The sequence below is a fragment of the Mangifera indica genome, unplaced genomic scaffold, assembly GCF_011075055.1.
Source record: "Mangifera indica cultivar Alphonso unplaced genomic scaffold, CATAS_Mindica_2.1 Un_0013, whole genome shotgun sequence".
Classification (NCBI taxonomy): Eukaryota; Viridiplantae; Streptophyta; class Magnoliopsida; order Sapindales; family Anacardiaceae; genus Mangifera; species Mangifera indica.
In genome coordinates, this window is record NW_025401105.1 from 3920 (window position 1) to 16294 (window position 12375).

General features: G+C 31.6%; 1 pseudogene; it reads left to right on the top strand.

Annotated features, from left to right (window-relative positions):
• Nucleotides 1–5217: 5217 nt before the first annotated feature.
• Nucleotides 5218–9621, top strand: LOC123205724 (annotated as a pseudogene).
• Nucleotides 9622–12375: the final 2754 nt, after the last annotated feature.

Genomic DNA, 12375 nt, shown 5'->3' on the forward strand with positions numbered 1-12375 from the left:
GTGTTAGGTGAAGATAAGGCAACGCATACTAATTAATTATGCAACTAAATTTGGTAAAATATTTATGTATTGTCTTGCATATTTTAGCCTTTAGCTCAAATTGTCCCCCTTAATAAAAATTTATTTTTTCTCTTTTGGTTATTATGTATGCAATGCACTGTCCTCCACTATTATGTCTTGCCCACTTCAATATAAAATGTAGAAAAAGATCTCGGAAATTTATTGCTAATTTTATTGTACACTGAATTTTCTAAGGCAGAAGGCATAATTCCATTAATTTATCCTTTTTTTTGAATGAATATATTATAAATAATTGATCCATTTGATTTAGTTTTTCTTATTGTTGTACCTTTCCACCATAAATTTTAGAAATTTTTATGACATTTGGGGAGTGGTTTTTGACTGTTGTGAAAAACTTTCTAGAATTGTAATGGAAGCCCTAGACAAATATTTGAAGCAATTAAATATGTCTATGTTACCTAAACTTAAGATTGAAATAGTTTTATTATAAAAAGTAAAAAATTCTTAATTTGCATATGAAAAAATTTCACAAATTTTTTAAATTGTAGAAATATTTGCTTTTTATTCTTTTGCAAAATTTAAGAGAACCCTTTGGCTCTTAGCAAGATGAACAATTGATTTGAATCCTCCTCTTTTTATTTAGTTTGTTTTTTTAACTTTTAAAGATCTCTATATATTATATATACAATATTAATAACACCCACTTTATATTTTTTAATTGATTTATTTTTATTATAAATATCCAAGTCACTCTCTTAGGGTATCCGTATTACCATGCTAGTCGAGTTGTGCATCCTATTGTATATACAAAATCTAATTTTTAATCGTTTTTAAAAATAACAGAAATAAATATCATAAAATTATCTTATCATTATTTTAAAAAATATCACAAATATTTTTAAAAACTTCAAAATTTGTTAAATATACTCTTACCATGTCATTACTTCTCGAAAAAAATATATCAATTTGTATTTATAATATATCTCGTATCATATATTGTAAGATATTAATAACTATAATACTATTATTTTTATTCTCATTGAAGATGGGAAGGTTTTTTTTTTTTTTGGGTCAATTTGCTCAAGCAACCAAGTTTTCTTATAACTTTTACCCTACCCATTCTTCTCTAGTTTGGGATGTTTCATTGCATTTTCGGATATTTGAATGGTTCAAAACTTGAGACTTAGAACTTAAGCCAAAAACCAAAAAAAAAAACAAGCTTTCTTATTTCTTATCTTATTATTATTATTTTTTGTTACTGAAAGATTGATTATATTACTCAATTGATGTAAAATTTATAACAAATAATCCTATTATTAACACTTGCATTTAGAAGCTACTCTAATAATTAATACACATGAAAGATAAAAAGATGATATTTTATACATAGAATTTTTTTTTAAAAAAAGAAAGAATGATATTACAATTATTAACTTTTTTACTAATTTATGTGTATTAATACAATTAGATGATTTAATTATTTATTTTATTTCTAATTCAAATTCATTTAATTATATTAAAACACATCAATTTTTTTGAATAAATTAGTGAGGAAATTTACTGTCATATTATTTATAGGAATAAAAATTCTAATGAAACATTAGTTTAAATTTTTTTATTGAAAACAAAAAGATAAAATAACGTTTTGAAAATGTGTTTGCTCGAAATAAAAGAAAGAATAAGACTATATGTATAAACAATAAATATTAATTTATATACTAATAATAATATATCATTATATAATTTTTTATTTACAAATAGAAACAAATATTGACATAACAACTAACTTATGTTAACATAGCAAAATTTTGTCCAAAACAGGATTTAATTTTATTTGATCTCTTATTTGGAATTGTCGCCTTCATGTTCATAGTATAAAAGTCACGTATTATATTGTTTATCAAAAATTTAATTTTTTGCATAATATATTGTATGTGTAATATATTATATGATACATTTTTTCAAAACAATAAAAAATTTTAATTGTTATATCATCATTTTAAAAAATATCACAAATAATTATAAATTTATGAAATTTGAAAACACTCCTATCATGTTATCATTTCTAAAAAAATGTGTGTTAATTTGTTTAGATAAAACTACTGATACAGATTGATATCATTTTTTACCCATCCTTAAAATATGTATTATTTATCACTTCTGTTGTATTATATCATATAATATGTATTATGTGTCACACAATATTGGTACTCATATATACACTCCCCATTCTCAAGTAGTTGAAATGAATACTCAATGAAACGAACAAAAAGATAGAATTTGAAAAGAAAAAAAGATAGAAGTCTCTCAAATTCTGAAAAATCCTTTTGAAAGTTAGTAACAAATTGTTAATACATCAGGCAATGCCCTTTAAAATTGGAAAGAACCGAAAATTTAAAATTTCACATGTTTGGCCAAGAATCTATAAACCGAATTAACCCCACAAAATAAAAAACCCTAATCACACAATGGACAGGTCATTTAAACAACTTCTAATTGTATAATAAATTGCATATCTGCCAAAGAGCCAATTGGTTAAGACTTTAGTGTTAGGTGAAGATAAGATAGCATATAGTAATTAATTATACAACTAATATTGGTAGAATATTTCTTTATTGTCTTGTATATTTTTGCCTAAAGCTTAAATTGTCCCTCTCAATTAATATACATACATAAATATATATATATACATACATATATATATATATATATATATATATATATATAATATATATATATATATTATATATATATATATATATATATATATATATATATATATATATATATTTCTCTCTTTTGGTTATAACACTGTCCTCCACTATCATGTCTTGCCCGCTTGGATGCAAGTGTTGAATATAACGTGTAGAGAATCAATGCATATATTATTACTAAAAATATATATATAATTTTATATACTATATAGTTTTCACAATGGTATCCGTACAACATTTAAAATCAATTACAATTTAAAAAAAAATAATAATAATAATAAACAAGTAATTAAAACCAAACTATATGCCAAACATTTCAATCACATTCTGTCTTTGCTATCTTCTCATCTCAACCACTCCAAAGCATCTTCAATTTTCATATTTAACACGCCATTGACTGTCTCCAAGCACTAGAGATAAATTTGTCCCACACATTTTTCTCAAGAATGTGCTGTTTGATTTGATATGAGCAATTTTATCCTATATTAAAAAATTGACGGCCTAATTTGTTTATCATCCTAATTGCATAAAAGCCAAGGGTAGTCAAATCCCACAATTGTAAATTATTGGTTTCGTTATGATTATATAAGCTTTCTTATTTTTAAATTAATAATCTTTAATTTTGTATTTATATTACATACATTACGGATAAATGATTTCATCTTACGAAAAGAGTTATGTTATACATATCTATTTTTGAGTATACAGATGAGTACATACATGATGTATTATTATATAGTTGAGTATTATGTTATTTTTAATTTAAAATTATTTAATTACTTGATAACACGCATCAAATATATATCTATTTATATACTCAAAATAGGTATACATAATTTTATTACTTATGAAAAATCACAAACTTTGAAAAGGATTTTAGATTAATGATTTTGATTTTTGACAAAATCTTTTGGAAATTAATAAATGTAAAAATAAATTTTCATAAGTAATTTTAATTTGATTTTTAAGAGATTAATTATTTTGATAAGGTATACCTTATATTAATGATATCTATATAGAAAAATTCTCAAATGTACTTATAGTCATGATATATTAAATTCACTTTTCCATCTTATGATTTTAATCCTTCTAATATTAATTTTTTTTAAAAATATTATATATTAAAAATGTAATTACATTTTTACTAAAAAAATTAAATAAGATTACATACCAACCCCCCTAACAACTATTGTGGTTGAAGTAATTGAGTCTCATTTTAATTGAAAAGTTGCAATAATATATCTACATATTTGACTTTGAAGCAAAGAGGCTTAGCTGTAGTTGTTGCACTATATATGAAATTATTTAGAAATCCAAACCCCATCCCATGTGCAATATTTTATAAAAAAAAAAAATTGAAAAATATTTCTTGTAACTTTCCATCATATTTAAGTGCCCATTTCCACTTTTCTCTCCTTTTTTTTTTTTCCCAAATTTGAAATTTTTTTTAATCTTGATAAATAATGTAGCTCTTTAATTTATTAAACACTTTCAAGTAAATTTATCATCAACTTTTTTTTTTTTATATATAGTAATTTTATTTTTATCTCTATTTTTTAATAGAGTAATACTACACGTACCTATTTTAGGTATACAAATATATATATACTTATATATATTATCATATGATTGAGTGTTGTTTTATTATAAATTCAGAATTATCCCATTATATGATGACATATATAAATATATCTAGAATGAGTACAAAAAATTTTATTGTTTTTAATAATGCATTTGTTCATGTCAACAAGATCAATAATTGTTGTAAAAATTTGAAATTTCAAACTCACTTGAAAATTATTTTTTTGTTTGACTCCTAATTTTGTTTAAATTTTCTCATAGAGCTATGATGATTTATGTACCCCAGAGCAATGGAGCGTATCTTCATTAGGAAAGACGTTTTTATCAATAAAATTTTGACCTTTTATAGACAAATTATGTTTATCTCTGCAACTCGTTCTCCTTGAAATATAAACAAGAACAATTTTTTTTTTTTTTCTGATGAACTCCATTTTGCAGAGCTCGACCATCCCTTTAAAACAAAACTCAACCACTAAGTCGGTAGCCTTGGAAAAGGAAACATGAATTATTATTTCTTGCACTCCATTTTTCTTGTGATTTTTTTCTTTTTTTTATTGTAAGTGAAATTGGTCACAAAAGCTGCCATGGCTTTTGATTCATCCACATGCCACTTCAATAATTGAGAAATCACATGCACTGTTCCTACTGGCCTAATCCTGTTTTCAATTAGACATTAATTGTTTTTATAATTTAATTAGCAGGAAGAGCAGTTGGTGATTACTTCTCAGCCACATGGAGGAATCAAACTGATTCAAAATTTTAATTTTAGAGTTAGAGTAAATTAAATATTTAATTTTGAAATGGTCTGGCCGACTGGGGAAGCTGTATTTGCTGCATTAATCCAAAGCAGAAATTAAATAGTCCCTCTTTGACAGCTCCCGCATAACGACTACTACTCTTATTTAATCTCACTCTCTCATGCAGTTCTAACTCATACACAAACCCTTCTCCTCCAACTCCATCCCTGGATAATCCTGAATCCCACCCACATTGGCCGGAACTGGGCTCCTTGCCGGGAAATTGATGGTGATTCCAGGTTTGAAACCGGCCACCGGTCGGTTTTGGCCACCATTAGTGGTCGCATTGGCCATGGTACTTGTTTCTAGTAATGTAGGTCAAGTGCATGGTGATCCTTATCTTTATAATTCACCTCCTCCACCATCTCCATCTCCTCCTCCACCTTATGAGTATAAGTCTCCACCACCACCATCTCAGTCACCGCCGCCACCACCTTATGAGTATAAATCTCCACCACCGCCGTCTCCTTCGCCACCACCACCTTATGAGTATAAATCTCCACCACCGCCGTCTCCTTCTCCACCGCCACCTTATGAGTATAAATCTCCACCACCACCGTCTCCTTCGCCACCGCCACCTTATGAGTATAAGTCTCCACCTCCTCCATCACCTTCTCCTCCTCCACCTTACTACTACCACTCTCCTCCACCTCCCAAGGAGTTTCCTCCACCACCTTACTATTACAAGTCTCCTCCACCACCATCCTTCACCACCTCCACCATACTATTACCACTCCCCTCCACCTCCCAAGAAATCTCCTCCTCCACCTTACTACTATAAATCCCCGCCACCACCTTCACCTTCTCCTCCACCTCCTTACTACTACAAGTCTCCTCCTCCACCATCTCCTTCACCTCCTCCACCATACTACTACAAGTCTCCTCCACCACCGGAAAAATCTCCTCCACCACCATACTACTACAAGTCCCCACCACCACCTTCACCTTCTCCTCCACCTCCATACTACTACAAGTCTCCCCCACCACCTGAAAAATATCCTCCACCTCCGTACTACTACAAATCTCCCCCACCACCTGAAAAATATCCTCCACCTCCGTACTACTACAAATCTCCACCACCACCCGCTCCACACCATTATCACCATAAATTTATTGTCAAGGTAGTTGGAAAGGTTTACTGCTACAGATGTTATGACTGGAAATACCCAAAGAAGTCGCATGACAAGAAGCATCTCGAAGGTAAATTTTCTTTGCATAATTTCATCATTTAGTAAATTATCCATATAACAAGTTTTTTATTTTTAAAATTTTATTTAATTACGTTTAGTTTCGATGATTTTTGCATAAAGCTGGTAAGAAAGTTTCTAAATTTCCCACTTGATAGGCAATGATGACAATGAAATCATATTAATTATCCCATGTTTCTTAAAGTCATATAGTTTATCCAAAATAAATGGCACCGTTGTCTAAAAATACTGTTATAATATATAGTTTATTATTATTATTATTTATAAATAATGTCCTTTAAATTAATAGTTTCCCAAAGGCAAAGAAAGTTGCTCATTAGTTGTATGCATAACTGAATACGCTGTAAAGTAATTATTAATTGGCAATTTAGCCCTTTGAAAATCAGACCTGTTTCATTGACTCATTATTCCTTCACGATCCCTAAATTTATTTTTTAATTAAACAATTAAATAATTTAATTAACCCACTAAGGCAAACGGCAAAAATTTAATTCTTTAATTTTATGACTGGCAACACTTGAGCTTACATTATTCGTGGGGTATTTTAATTCATTTTGTTGTTTCATTTGTAAACAGGAGCTGTTGTTGAGGTGACTTGCAAGGCTGGTAAGAAGAAAATTAGAGCATATGGGAAGACGAAGAGCAACGGGAAATACAGAATCACTGTTAAAGGATTCGATTATGAAAAATATGGAGGAGAGGCTTGCAAAGCTAAGCTCCATGAGGCACCAAAGGATTCTCCATGCGACATTGCCACTGACCTCCATGGGGGTAAAAAGGGTGCTGAGCTTAAAGTGAAGTCCAAAACTAAGCACGAAGTTGTGCTTGAAGCCAAGGCTTTTGCCTATGCTCCCAAGACTCCTTACGATGAGTGTGAGAAGCCGAAACCCTCACATAAACCACCTCCTGCTCCCTACTACTACAAGTCTCCTCCACCACCATCACCGGCTTATATATACAAGTCTCCGCCACCTCCAGCATACTATTATAAGTCTCCGCCACCACCAGTTTATTCCCCACCATATCACCACAAATCTCCACCATACCACTATAAGTCTCCACCACCACCACCAATTTACTCTCCACCATACTATTATAAGTCTCCACCACCGCCAGTAGTTTACTCTCCACCATACCACTATAAGTCTCCACCACCACCACCAGTTTACCCTCCACCATATTACTACAAGTCTCCACCACCACCATCACCAGTTTATTCTCCACCATATTACTACAAGTCTCCACCACCCGTAGTTTATTCTCCACCATACTACCATAAATCTCCACCTTACTACTACAAGTCTCCACCACCTCCAGTATATTCCCCACCTCATCCCTATTATTACAAATCACCTCCACCACCATTGCCATCTCCTCCAACACCCTACTACTATAAATCTCCTCCACCACCGTCACCATCTCCACCACCTCCTTACTACTACAAGTCTCCTCCACCACCTTCGCCATCTCATCCGAAACCTTACCACTACAAATCTCCTCCGCCACCATCACCATCCCCACCACCTCCTTATTACTACAAATCTCCACCACCACCGGTACATTCTCCACCACCTCCATACTACTACAAGTCTCCACCGCCACCATCTCCCTTACCACCTCCACCATATTACTACAAGTCTCCACCACCCTACTATTATAAATCCCCACCACCTCCATACTACTACAAGTCTCCACCGCCACCATCTCCCTTACCACCTCCACCATATTACTACAAGTCTCCACCACCCTACTATTATAAATCCCCACCACCGCCAGTACATTCTCCACCACCTCCTTACTATTACAAATCCCCACCACCACCGTCACTATCTCCTCCACCTCCTTATTACTACAAATCCCCGCCGCCACCATCACCATCTCCACCTCCTCCCTACTACTACAAATCTCCACCTCCACCATCTATATCTCCTCCACCACCTCCCTATTACTACAAATCCCCACCGCCACCATCAACATATCCTCCACCTCCCTATTACTACAAATCCCCGCCACCACCATCACCATATCCTCCACCTCCCTATTACTACAAATCCCCACCACCACCATCACCATCTCCACCTCCTCCCTACTACTACAAATCCCCACCTCCACCATCGCCATCTCCTCCACCTCCCTATTACTACAAATCCCCACCTCCACCATCTCCATCTCCTCCACCTCCCTATTACTACAAATCCCCCCCACCACCATCACCATCTCCACCACCTCCCTATTACTACAAGTCTCCACCACCACCATCACCATCTCCACCACCTCCCTACTACTACAAGTCTCCACCACCACCATCACCATCTCCACCACCTCCTTACTACTACAAGTCTCCACCACCACCATCGTCATCTCCTCCACCTCCCTACTATTACAAATCCCCACCACCACCAGTACATTCCCCACCACCCCCATACTATTACAAATCCCCACCCCCACCATCCCATCCCCCCCACCTCCCTACTATTACAAATCCCCACCCCCACCATCACCATCTCCTCCACCTCCCTACTATTACGAATCCCCACCACCACCAGTACATTCCCCTCCACCCCCATACTACTACAAATCCCCACCTCCACCATCCCCATCTCCTCCACCACCATACTACTACCAGTCTCCACCACCACCAATAAAATCTCCTCCACCCCCAGTCTACATTTATGCATCTCCACCACCTCCAACTCACTACTAGTCTCTAAATGCTTTGCCACCAACATTGAATATTCATGTAAGAATTTCCTTAATTTCTCTTCAATTTATTATTAATATTTGACATCAAACAGCTAAATAACTTTGAATTAATCTCATTATATTCGTTTCAATTTTTAGGTTTGAGTTTCAACAATGAAATAAAAGAAGGCTCCAGAATGACAAGATATGAACATCAAGCTTCCGATCCAAGTCAACAATCTAATAAGAGTCTAAGAAGTGCATTGGATAGCTTCCATTTTGATCTTACGGACCAGATTGTTTCCAGTTCTCTAGTGGCCATTTTACACATGCTCATATTGTACTGTTCTAGTGAATTGCCTTCAAATGGTATCTTCAAGAAAAACAGGATCAGGAAGTGAGATTGGAGATGTGTATAGGACTTGGAAGTCATTGTTTTAGTTTGGCATTATCAGTTCTTTGTCGAATTATTTAGCTTTTCCCTTCTAATTTATTGTCGTTTTATAAGGTTAAATTTGTCTGAGTATTCTATTTATTTATCGTGCGGATTTGTTTCTCGAGCCTTCTAGTGATTTGTGCACTCAAATTGTCAGTAATAAAGGAAAAATCTCTGTCACACTCTTGATTCTTTTGTCTCATCTTCTTCATTTGGTGCATGCAATGCAATATTATTTCAATTATTTCACTTTATTTTTTTACGTTGGTTTTTCAGTTTATTACTTTTCATTTGTACGAAGCATGCAACTTTCTCCCTTTGATTCTTTCTCTCTCTCCTGCATGCCGATAATTAAAGCCCTAATACTGAAGCATATTCAAGAACTAAAAATTATTGCCAGAAATGATGACTCATTATTTAAAGCCAACAACATTGCACAAACTAATAACTACAACTTTTTGGCCAACGAATCCTTTGCACTTTATGAGTTTAATTAGGGGTGGATATAAGTCAATTAAATATCAGTTGGCTCAAGTTTAGTTCAAATAAAAAATAATTCAATTCGAATTTAACTTAAATTTGTCAAGTTAAAAATAAGAGTGATTTGAGTTTGACTTGAATAAAAATGATTCGATTTAAATTTAGCTTGAGTTTGACCCAAATTTATGATTTGAATTCGTAGATCGGATTCATAGTTCCAATTTGTGATTGATTGAAAAAATAACGTTGTTTTATTTAATAATAAATAAAATGATATAATTTTAACAATTGTTTAACATAATACTAGTCAAGCTACAAGCTAAGTTTGAATATAATTGAACTATTCACTTGACTCCTGAGTTAAACCCTCTGTAACCCAAGTTTTGTTAGCATTCAAAAATAAGCCAAACCTTCTAACTCAAACTCGATTCGAATTTAAGCTAAATAAATTCTTGCCGAGCCAAACCGAATCGAACTGACTTTCGAACTCGATCCAACTCCGTTTGGGCCATCCTTAGATTTAATATACTATGCCGCTACATTAGAGATTATAATGTTTCATTACACGAATTTATACACAGAGTAGGCTACATATTATATCTCTTGACTGATTCCTTTCAAATATACTTGCTACTAAAACATATGAATGCTGATGAAACTTATTACAAAAATTGAGTTATGTATTCATGGGACATTCTTTTTTTTTTTTAACTTTTTTTTTAAATTTTCTTATAATAAAAGTTAATTATGTAAAACATTTTACAGATGGAGATTAATGTTTGAATGTTGTGCAAATTATAGAGAAAGTTTTAGATTAGATATGTGTCACGCCACTTATTCATAGGTCTGGTAGATATCAAAATAATCATAATAATAAATAAATAAATGTAAATTTCTAACAAATGACATGTTATATATAAATTCATCTCCTTTTATGTGGTTTAGAGAATCTGATAAAAACAGTTTCATTAAAATTATGTGTATCTAGTTTTTAGTATTAATTAGATATTTAGGTAATATATTATCATATAAATAAATTATTTTAAATTAAAGATAAAATAATATATTATGTCATTATCCCAAATAAGTACTTAAAATTAAATGCAAATTCGGCTGATCAAAAAATTTTTATATCCTTAAATTGCCATTATTCGATGGAGCTGCAACTGCTAAAATTAATGGGCACTAACATTAAATCCTATGATTGCATTCAATGCCATAGATGGTTAAAGAGGATACCAAATAATGCAGATATTTAATACATCCATTGATTTGACAAAAATTATTCACAGAAAACATTTATTTCTGTACACTAGTAGTTGCAGTCTCTATCATTTTTCTTTTAAAATATGAAGTCCTAAGCTTCCATGAAGCACGTGAAATTACAGCTAGGAAGTCTTTATCATCATCAGCTGCTACTTGTCACAAGCTGCCAAGTCAAAAGTTCATTACTAAATAAAAAAAACTTCATGGTTTTTATTATTATTATTATTATTTTGGTTGCTGTCTGTTTTATTCTCCTAAGTCTCTTTCTAAGTCTTATTTTGCTTTTTGACACTGAGGTGGAATACTTTTCTTCTCATTTATCCCAAAGCTTTCGTTTTCTTCACTTTGTGTAGAAGAAGTGCTTGCTATCGACTTTTGCTTATATGGGGCGGTAAATATCAATTCAAGTATCAATAATGATTCTCAATTGTATCAAAATTCTAAGCAAAATTCTAAACACTCGGATATTTTTGTCAACAAATCTTGGAATCTGGTGCAAGAAAAAAAGAAGAGGAAAATTTAGGATAAATCTTTCTATCAACTTTTCCCAATTTTATCATAGGAATTTTTACTATATACCTTCCAATTTAAATCAATTTAAGACAATACTATTTCCTTATTAGATATTATTTTATCATTAATTACCAATCACATGATAACATATTTTTATTTGTACATAAATTTATACACATTATTTATTTATATAATTTTATTGTATATATAAATACATAAGCTAGAGTTTTTGAAACTATAAAAAAATTATTTTATATTAATATCAAAGGGTTATTATTATTTGTAGGACATTTATTTAAAAAATATTATACAAATGAAATTTGTATAAATTAACAGATATATTATTATCACTCGATTGACATTTTTTATAATATATTCTAAAAAAAGATTTGTAGATCTACTTATATAAATAAGACCAAATGACTTATTCTTGCCCAAGGTTTGGTGCAAATACAAACTTCTACCTACAGGATTTCAAAACCCAAACATTTATCTATTGTCCAACTTTTATTAGAAATTTTTTTTTGGATTATGGGTAAATTTATTATTTAACCACTAAACTCTAAAAGTTTATATCATTTTCTCATATTGTCTTGAAAAACTAACAAATTTTTCTCAGGATTAAATTTTGAAAAGTTATTATTTTTCCCCTAGGGTTTGGAAAACTAATCCAGTGA